Consider the following 10,989-nt stretch of genomic DNA (forward strand, 5'->3'; position numbering starts at 1 on the left):
CCAGGAGAGGGTCCATGGTTATTGGCCCCCTGGCTACACACATCTGCCCCCAGCCACCCCAGAAAAGGCACATCTGGAAGATGCACCTATTCTGGCACTTGGCCACTCTCTTCCCACTCCCTGTAGCGGTGGGATATGGGGTAATGAAGGGTTAATGCCACCTTGCTATTGGAAGGTGACATTAAGCCAGATTAATAATGGAGAGGCGTCAATTATGACACCTATCCATTATTAATCCAATTGTAGGAAAGGGTTAAAAAACACACACACACATGATTAAAAAGGATTTTAATGAAATAAACACAGCGGTTGTTGTAATAATTTATTGTTCTCTCAATCCATCAGGAACCCCCTCGCTTGGCAAAACAATAAACACACAAGATACATACCTTCTGATGTCCGATCACGTCCAACGAGGTAATCCATCTGAAGGGGTTAACTAATATTACAGGCACGAGCTGCGATAAACCACTCGCTCGTGCCTGTAATCCCCGGGTGCTGAAAGGAAAGCAGAGTGATCTGTACTTACATTCAGTCGCGGTGATGCGCCTCTGCTGGATGTTCTCATGAACTGCAGCCTGGGAACTTTTTCCCACGCTCCAGGTCATATGAGAACATCCACCAGGGGGCGCATCACCGCGACTGAAGGAAATGGAGGTCAATGACCTACATTTCATTCATTCCCCGGGGCTTACAGGCACGGAGCACAGCTGCATTAGCAGGGCTCCTGCTTGTAAATAATTTTAACCCCTTCAGATGGATTACTTCGTGGGACGTGACAGTTCAGCTGAGGGTATGTATCTTGTGCGTTTATTATTTTGCCAAGCGAGGGTGTTCCTGATGGATTGAGAGAACAATAAATTATTACAACAACCACTGTGTTTATTTCATTAAAATACTTTTAAATCATGTGTGTGTGTTTTTTTTAACCCTTTCATACAATTGGATTAATAATGGATAGGTGTCATAATTGACGCCTCTCCATTATTAATCTGGCTTAATGTCACCTTTCAATAGCAAGGTGACATTAACCCTTCATTACCCCATATCCCACCGCTACAGGGAGTGGGAGGAGAGTGGCCAAGTGCCAGAATAGGCGCATCTTCCAGATGTGCCTTTTCTGGGGTGGCTGGGGGCAGATGTTTTTAGCCACGGGGGGGCCAATAACCATGGACCCTCTCCTGGCTATTAATATCTGCCCTCAGTCACTGGCTTTACCACTCTGGCAGAGAAAATTGCACGGGAGCCCACGCCAATTTTTTCCGCCATTTAACCCTTTATTTTAGCAGCTACAGCGCTGAAATTTTGCACATACACACTACTAACATTCGTAGTGTGGAATATGCAAAAAAAAAGGGGATATGAGATGGTTTACTGTATGTAAACCATGTCTCATATCCTGTCGGGTTTGTGCAGGAGAAATGCAAAGCCGGCAATTGAATTACCGGCTTTTCACAGATATCGCGCTGAATGAAATCTAAATACAGAATATATATATATATATGTGTCACAATGACATATATATATATATACTGTATATATGTTTTACCGAACATTTGAGCACATAAATCCATTAGATGTCGGTTTTGCAAGCCTGCGCGAAAATCTCGCAGTACGGATGCCATACGGATTACATACGGAGGATGCCATGCGCAAAATACGCTGACACACCCTGACTACGGATGACATACGGACCACTATTTTGGGAACATTTCTCCGTATTACGGCCGTAGTACGGACGTATAATACGTGGCATATTGTCTTACGCCAAGTGTGACCCCAGCCTTAGATGGATTGGTCTGCAGGTGTCATGTTGCATTTGCAGAGCCCCTGACAGGGGCGGATTATCAGAGTGTCAATATGGGCGGTAGCCCAGGGCCCAGTGGCTTGGGGGGGCCCTGGGCCACCGCAGATTGACCCTCTGATAATCCGCCGGAGTGTGACTGAATGCCCGGCCCGCCGGCATTTATGTGCCCCGCCCCCCGGACCCGGTGGGCAGAGAGAGGGGGTCCGCATCGGGCCCCTTCTCATCTGCTCACTGGGCCCCTTCCGGCGCTGCGGCGCTTTCCTATTGACGTGCGTGCGCGCGCCCGCACCTCAATAGTTAACAACAGCCGCCAGCCAGCGAATTGGAGGCTGGCAGCTGAAGTCGGCCGCAGCTCACACGTCGCCGGCGTCTGACGTCATTGTCATTCGCCGGCGAGTGTGCGCTGCTGGAGGGAGCTCGCCGCCTGGAGCGCTGGTAAGGTGAGGAGACTGTTTTTTGGGGGGTTTTTTCGGTTTTTTTTTAATAAGCTAATGGTGGACTGTGGACACATTGGGGGCAATGCTGTAGACACTGGGGCAATGCTGGACACACTGGGGCAGATTGCTGGACACACTGGGGCAGATTGCTGCAGACACTAGGGCAATGCTGGAGACACTGGGGCAGATTGCTGTAGACACTGGGGCAATGCTGGAGACACTGGGGCAGATTGCTGGAGACACTGGGGCAGATTGCTGGAGACACTGGGGCAGATTGCTGGAGACACTAGGGCAGATTGCTGGAGACACTGGGGCAGATTGCTGGAGACACTAGGGCAATGCTGGAGACACTGGGGCAGATTGCTGGACACACTGGGGGCAATGCTGGAGACACTGGGACAGATTGCTGGAGACACTGGGGCAGATTGCTGGAGACACTGGGGCAGATTGCTGGAGACACTAGGGCAGATTGCTGGAGACACTGGGGCAGATTGCTGGAGACACTAGGGCAGATTGCTGGAGACACTAGGGCAGATTGCTGGAGACACTAGGGCAGATTGCTGGAGACACTGGGGCAATGCTGGAGACACTGGGGCAGATTGCTGGACACACTGGGGGCAATGCTGGAGACACTGGGGCAATGCTGGAGACACTGGGGCAATGCTGGAGACACTGGGGCAATGCTGGAGACACTGGGGCAGATTGCTGTAGACACTGGGGCAGATTGCTGGAGACACTGGGGCAATGCTGGAGACACTGGGGCAGATTGCTGTAGACACTGGGGCAGATTGCTGGAGACACTGGGGCAATGCTGGAGGACACACTGGGGCAGATTGCTGGAGACACTGGGGCAATGCTAGAGACACTGGGGCAATGCTGGACACACTGGGGGCAGGACTGGAGGCATGGGCAGAATGTAGAGATGGGGCAGAATGAAAGACATGGGGCAGGATTGGATCATGGGGCAGGAGAATACGATGGAGACAGATGGGGCAGGATGGGGAGATCACATGGGGTAGAATGGATACTCATGAGGGCAGGATGGGAGAACATATGGCAGGAGCCAGGAATGAGACACACGGGGCCAGGATGGGGAATATTATTACCATAGGGGCTAATTAAGGGACATTATTACTGCAGTGATGTATTTATTTTTTGAGGACACTGTTTTAAATGGGGGGGCGGTCCTGTTACTGTGCAGAGTGACACTATGTCGCCTTTTTTTCTCCATGTGTAATGTAGAAGTTGTGAAAAATTAAGTAATGTGTTCTGCAAGCAGAGCTCGAGATAACTGTGTTATTTCCTGCAGAAACGAGTCCTGGCTGGATGAAGGGATGGCGGTCTGTGCTGGATGAAAGATGGAGGACTTCACCTAGAGACGTCACTGGTGAGTCAGTGTTACCTATACACTGACACTATACACTGTATACTATATACAGAGCTCCTGTGTATAATCTCACCAGTGATCACTGTATTACCTGTACACAGACACTGCATACTAAGTATAGATCTCCTGTGAATACTGGCACTTATGGTGATAGTACTGTGTTGTTTTTTTTTATTATTACTGATCAGTATTGTAGTATTCAGTCACTATGTGGTGGTAATATGTGGTCTGGAAATGGTGTTGTGGTATTTGTCCCTTGAATGTGCTATTTGGTCACCAAGTGGTGGTAATATGTGGTCTTGACATGGCGCGGTGGTATTTGTTCCTTGTATGTGATATTATTCGATCACTGTGGTTGTAATTTGTGGTCTGGTCATGGCGCGGTGGTATTTGTTCCTTGTATGTGATATTATTGGTCAAAATATACCTAAATTGTATTGCAGATTTTAACAAATATTTAATAGGTTACAGTAGAGTAGGGCCCAGCCATTTTTCTGGCATAATCTGGTTCGGGTATAATATGACCCCCCCATCACATGACCCCCCCCCCCGTCACATGACCCCCCCGTCACACTACCCCCCCCGTCACATGACCCCCCCGTCACATGACCGGGGGGGCCCACAGTGTCTGAACAGCCCGGGGCCCTGGCTACCCTTAATCCACCCGTGGCCCCTGATGTACCTAAACAGTAGAAACCCCCCACAAGTGACCCCATATTGGAAACTAGACCCCCCACGGAACTTATCTAGATGTGTTGTGAGAACTTTGAACCAACAAGTGTTTCACTACAGTTTATCACGCAGAGCCATAAAAATAAAAAATATTTTTTTTTCCACGAAAATTATATTTTAGCCCCCACGTTTTTATTTTCCCAAGGGTAACAGGAGAAATTGGACAACAAAAGTTGTTGTCCAATTTGTCCTGAGTACGCTGATACCCCATATGTGGGAGGGAACCACTGTTTGAGCGCACGGCAGAGCTCGGAAGGGAAGGAGCGCCGTTTGAAATGCAGACTTAGATGGAATGGTCTGCAGGTGTCATGTTGCATTTGCAGAGCCCCTAATGTACCTAAACAGTAGAAACCCCCCACAAGTGACCCCATATTGGAAACTAGACCCCCCACGGAACTTATCTACATGTGTTGTGAGAACTTTGAACCCCCAAGTGTTTCACTACAGTTTATAACGCAGAGCCGCGAAAATAAAAAATATATTTTTTTCCACGAAAATTATATTTTAGCCCCCATGTTTTTATTTTCCCAAGGGTAACAGGACAAATTGGACCCCAAAAGTTGTTGTCCAACTTGTCCTGAGAACGCTGATACCCCATATGTTGGGGGGAACCACTGTTTGGGCGCACAGGAGAACTCGGAAGGGAAGGAGCACTGTTTTAGTTTTTCAAAGCAGAATTGTCTGGAATTGAGATCGGACGCCATGTCGCGTTTGGAGAGCCCCTGATGTGCCTAAACAGTGGAAACTCCCCAATTCTAACTGAAACCCTAACCCCAACCCTAACCCCATCCCTAACCCTAGCCCTAACCCCAACCCTAACCCCATCCCTAACCCTAGCCCTAACCCCAACCCTAACCCCAGCCCTAACCCTAGTCCTAACCCTAGCGCTACTTTCACACTAGCGTTTTTTTGCATACGTCGCAATGCGTCGTTTTGGCGAAAAAACGCATCCTGCAAAGTCATCTGCAGGATGCGTTTTTTCCCCATTGACTAACATTAGCGACGTATTGACACACGTCGCAAGCGTCGTGCGACGGTTGCGTCGTGTTGTGGCGGACCGCCGGCAGCAAAAAACGTTACATGTAACTTTTTTTGTGCCGACGGTCCACCATTTCCGACCGCGCATGCGCGGGTGGAACTCCGCCCCCACCTCCCCGCACCTCACAATGGGGCAGCGGATGCGTGGAAAAACACCATCCGCTGCCCCCGTTGTGCGGCGCTTGCACAGAATGCGTCGGTATGTCGGGCCGACGCAGCGCGACGACCCCGTACCGACGCTAGTGTGAAAGTAGCCTAACGGGAAAATGGAAATAAATATATTTTAAAAAATGTTATTATTTTTCCCTAACTAAGGGGGTGATGAAGGGGGATTTGATTTACTTTTATAGCGTTTTTTGGGCGGATTTTTATGATTGGCAGCCGTCACACACTAAAAGACGCTTTTTATTGCAAACAATAGTTTTTGCATCACCACATTTTGAGACCTATAAATTTTTGATATTTTGGTCCAGAGAGTCATGTGAGGTCTTGTTTTTTGCGGGACGAGTTGACGTTTTTATTGGTAACATTTTCGGGCACATGACATTTTTTGATCACTTTTTATTCCGGTTTTTGGGAGGCGGAATGAACAAAAACCAGCAATTCCTGAATTTCTTTTAGGAGGGGCGTTTATACCGTTCCGCGTTTGGTAAAAAGGATAAAGCAGTTTTATTCTTCGGGTCAGTACAATTACAGCAATAACTCATTTATATAATTTTTTTATGTTTTGGCGCTTTTACACAATAAAAACTATTTTATATAATAAATAATTGTTTTTGCATCGCTTTATTCTGAGAGCTATAACTTTTTTATTTTTCTGCTGATCATGCTGTATGGCGGCTTTTTTTTTGCGGGACAAGATGACGTTTTCAGCGGTACCATGGTTATTTATATCCGTCTTTTTGATCGCGTGTTATTCCACTTTTTGTTTGGCGGTATGAGAATAAAGCGCTGTTTTTTGCCTCATTTTTTTTTTTTTTTTTTTTACGGTGTTCACTGAAGGGGTTAACTAGTGATATAGTTTTATAGGTGGGGTTGTTACGGACGCGGCGATACTAAATATGTGTACTTTTATTGTGTGATTTTTTTTTTTATTTAGATAAAGAAATGTATTTATGGGAATATTTTTATTTTTTTTTCTTTATTTAGGAATTTTTTTTTTTTATTTTTTTTTACACATGTGGAAAATTTTTTTTTTTACTTTTTTACTTTGTCCCAGGGGGGACATCACAGCACAGCACTCTGTCAGATCACCGATGTGACACGCACATTGCAGAGGCTTGCCGGCGCCTGCTATGAGGATTCTCCGCAGACGCCGGCAAGCAAGGTCATCTCATGACCCGGAAGGAGTCCCGCGGCCATCTTGGATCCGGGGACTCCTTCCAGGTCACCGGAGCAGCGCGATCTCATCGCGTTGCTCCGGTGGGAGAGCGCAGGGAGCCCCCGTCCCTGCGCGATCCCCCTCTATGCCGCTGTCACTATTGACAGCGGCATCAGAGGGGTTAAATGCCCGCGAACGGCGATAGCACCGATCGTGGGCATTGCTGCGGGGTGTCAGCTGTCATATACAGCTGACACCCGCACCCGATCACCGCGGCGCTCAGCGCGAGACCGCGGTGATCGGGGCGCCGTACTAGTACTGCGGCTGGCACTAATGCAGTGCCGGCAGCGCCGTACTAGTACGGCGCATGGCACGAAGGGGTTAAGATTGATTTCAGTGATCCATTGAGAGATCCATTGAGCCCTGAGACACAATACCATCCACGAGTTTATTTGAAAAACAAAACAATTAAATCTTTATGACACATCCAATTTGCATAATAATTTGGAACACAGTGTATTTGTATATGGAGCATTATATGGGGCTCCTTATTTATTCTGGATATTAACCCCTTCATGACCTTGGGATTTTCCGTTTTTCCGTGTTCATTTTTCGCTCCCCTCCTTCCCAGAGCCATAACTTTTTTATTTTTCCGTCAATTTGGCCATGTGAGGGCTTATTTTTTTGCGAAACAAGTTGTACTTTTGAACGACATCATTGGTTTTACCATGTCGTGTACTAGAAATCGGGAAAAAAATTCCAAGTGCGTTGAAATTGCAAAAAAAGTGCAATCCCACACTTGTTTTTTGTTTGGCTTTTTTGCTAGGTTCACTAAATGCTAAAACTGACCTGCCATTCATTCTCCAGGTCATTACGAGTTCATAGACACCTAACAAGAATAGGTTATTTTTTATCGAAGTGGTGAAAAAAAAATCCAAATTTGCTAAAAAAAGAAAAAAACAAAAAAATTGCACCATTTTCCGATACCCGTAGCGTCTCCATTTTTCATGATCTGGGGTCGGTTGGGAGCTTATTTTTTGCGTGCCGAGCTGGCGTTTTTAATGACACCATTTTGGTGCAGATACATTCTTTTGATCGCCCGTTATTGCATTTTAATGCAATGTCGCGGCTACCAAAAAAACGTAATTATGGCGTTTCAAATTTTTTTCTCGCTACGCTGTTTGGCGATCAGGTTAATGCTTTTTTATTTATTGATAGATCGGGCGATTCTGAACGCGGCGATACCAAATATGTGCAGGTTTGATTTTTTTTTATTGATTTATTTTGAATGGGGCGAAAGGGGGGTGATTTAAACTTTTATATTTTTTTTATTTTTTTCACATTTTTTTTTACTTTTGCCATGCTTCAATAACCTCCATGGGAGGCTAGAAGCTGGCACAGCCCGATCGGCTCTTCTACATAGCAGCGATCATCAGATCGCTGTTATGTAGTAGAATTGCAGGTGTGCTGTGAGCGCCGACCACAGGGGGGCGCTCACAGCTACCGGCGATCAGTAACCATAGAGGTCTCAAGGACCTCTATGGTTACAATGCAGAAGCATCGCTGACCCCCAATCATGTGACGGGGGTCGGCGATGCGCTCATTTCCGGCCACCTGGCCGGAAACGCTGGTTAAATGCCACTGTCTGCGTTTGACAGCGGCATTTAACTAGTTAATAGCGGCGGGTGAATCCCAATTTCACCTGCCGCTATTGCGCGCACATGTCAGCTGTACAAAACAGCTGACATGTCCCGGCTTTGATGCGGGCTCAGCGCTGGAGCCCGCATCAAAGAGGGGGATCTGACCTCGGACGTACTATCCTGTCCGAGGTCAGAAAGGGGTTAACCCCTTCACGACATGCACCGTACTATTACTGCCCATGTCGTGTCTCCCCCTTTGATGTGGGCTCCGGTGCTGAGCCCACATCAAAGCCGGGACATGTCAGCTGTTTTGTACAGCTGACATGTGCGCGCAATAGCGGCGGGTGAAATCGCGATTCACCCGCCGCTATTAACCTGTTAAATGCCACTGCAAGCATTAACCTGATCGCTAAATGGCGCAGCGAGAAACAAATTCGAAACGCCAGAATTACGTTTCTTTTGGTCGCCACGACATTGCGTTAAAATGCAATAACGGGTGATCAAAAGAACGTATCTGCACAAAAGTGGTATCATTAAAAAGTCAACTCGGCACGCAAAAAATAAGCCCTCACCCGACCCCAGATCATGAAAAATGGAGACGCTTCGGGTATCGGAAAATGGCGTTTTGTTTTTTTTTTCCACCACTTAGATAAAAAAGAACCTAGACATGTTAGGTGTCTATGAACTCGTAATGACCTAGAGAATAAAAATGGCAGGTCAATTTTAGCATTTAGTGAACCTAGCAAAAAAGCCAAACAAAAAACAAGTGTGGGATTGCACTTTTTTTGCAATTTCACCGCACTTGGAATTTTTTCCCCGTTTTCTAGTACAAGACATGGTAAAACCAATGATGTCGTTCAAAAGTACAACTCTTTTTAGAGACCATTCTGGATATTTTTTATGCCTAACTTTTTTTGTAGTTCATCAAATTCTTTATTCATATCGTCTTCTCTGCTGCAATTTCTTTCCGATCTTGCAGACTCTCTCTCTCTCTGGTATTGATTTTACAGTGTGTTTAGGTGCCTGCTGGTGGCATGTAGGACGGTGTCTGCACTTATAGGTTTTATATGCGTTTTGCTGACGATTGTGTGATTTTCTACTCCTATTAATTCCAAATCTAAAAATGAAATTTGATCCTTATTATATTTATAAGTAAAACTGATGTTATAGCTGTTAGAATTAATATATTTTATAAATGGTTGCCAAATAAAAGATAGGATAGAAAAACAAAGAGAAAGGGAGGGGGTAATCGCAAGTACACACGGTAACGTCCCAGGACTAGTAAACACTGAGCTCGTTCTCCCAAACTTTTGTGCGTAAAGTCCTCTCAAGAGCTGTGCAAGTTTTTATTGAGAGGAATGATTGCTGAAACCCGATCACTAATGCTCTATTATCCCACCGCTGCCACCAATATGTCACAGTTCACACTGTGCTGCCAACAAGTGTCACGGATCCCAGCAGTATGTCAGGGATCCCGGGGAGGATATCTTTATCGTCCCCACTACTCACACCAATTTGTCACAAACTGGGGTTGTTTGGTTGCCCCTGGTTCCTTCTGAAGGGGAATTATCTATATGCCACTTCTGGTTTGGAACTTGCAGCTCTCTGGCGCCCCCTTTACCTTCAGGTCAGATTAAGTACTGCACCTAGGGTAATTAGTTGCCAGAAAGACTGCAGCGAGGGCAATGTAACTACTCCCACGCAGGCGGGAACAATAATTATCAACGCCGCCGTGTCTACAAAGATTCCCAAACGCACAGAACAAAGTATGCTGCCACCAGCTCGGATTCCACAAGGGTTATCGGGTCTGGAGCCAACCCAAATCAGTAGTGTAATTCACTTCAGAGGAAGCGACAGTTCCTTTATAGAGCAGAGAGAGACAAGATAGTAAATTATATATTTTACTCCATAAAAAGGTAGGCAGTGTTTACAAAGTATAAAAGATATTCTAAAGAAGACAAAATCATGTGTACACTACAGATTACAAATAAAAAGGGATTAAAATTGAGATCTTTTCAGCTTGTGACTGGCCACGTGCTATGGAGGAGAAAGGGCTTCCATATATCCAGATGCATAGAACAGCTTTGCCGAGCTGTTGTTAGCTCGCTTCCTGGACCAACTCTCTCACTCACAACTCAGCAGGGGTAAAGATAACATCACTAAGTGGGCTGAGTGCACTCTTTTTCCTACTATTTACGTTTTTTGAGACCCCAAAGGAAAAGGGAGGGGGGGGAACGAGTGGCTTTACAGGATTGGTCGTCTGCGGTTTAAAAGCCATAAACTTCTCACACATTGGTATCAAGTTGCACAGAGTCTCTGCCATAGGGCTTTGTTTTTTGAATGAGCGAATGCAGAGGGGGAGAAAGGGGGATCGACACCGCAGTGTGTGTCTGTGACATGGTACTTTCTAGAACTAATCTCACATTGTGACATTTTTACATTATCGTGACACGGACTCACTGTCACACGGACTCACAGTGAGGCCAGTCTCACACGTCCAGATAATTCCGGTACCAGAGTTATCTGTGTCCGTGTGCTCACATAGGCCATCCGTGTGGGATCCGTGTGATGTCCGTGAGTGCGTTTTTAGAGTCCGTGTGCTGTACGTTTGTCCGTGGATTGCAACA

This window comes from Ranitomeya variabilis, chromosome 2 (assembly GCF_051348905.1).
Source record: "Ranitomeya variabilis isolate aRanVar5 chromosome 2, aRanVar5.hap1, whole genome shotgun sequence".
In the NCBI taxonomy this organism is placed as follows: domain Eukaryota; kingdom Metazoa; phylum Chordata; class Amphibia; order Anura; family Dendrobatidae; genus Ranitomeya; species Ranitomeya variabilis.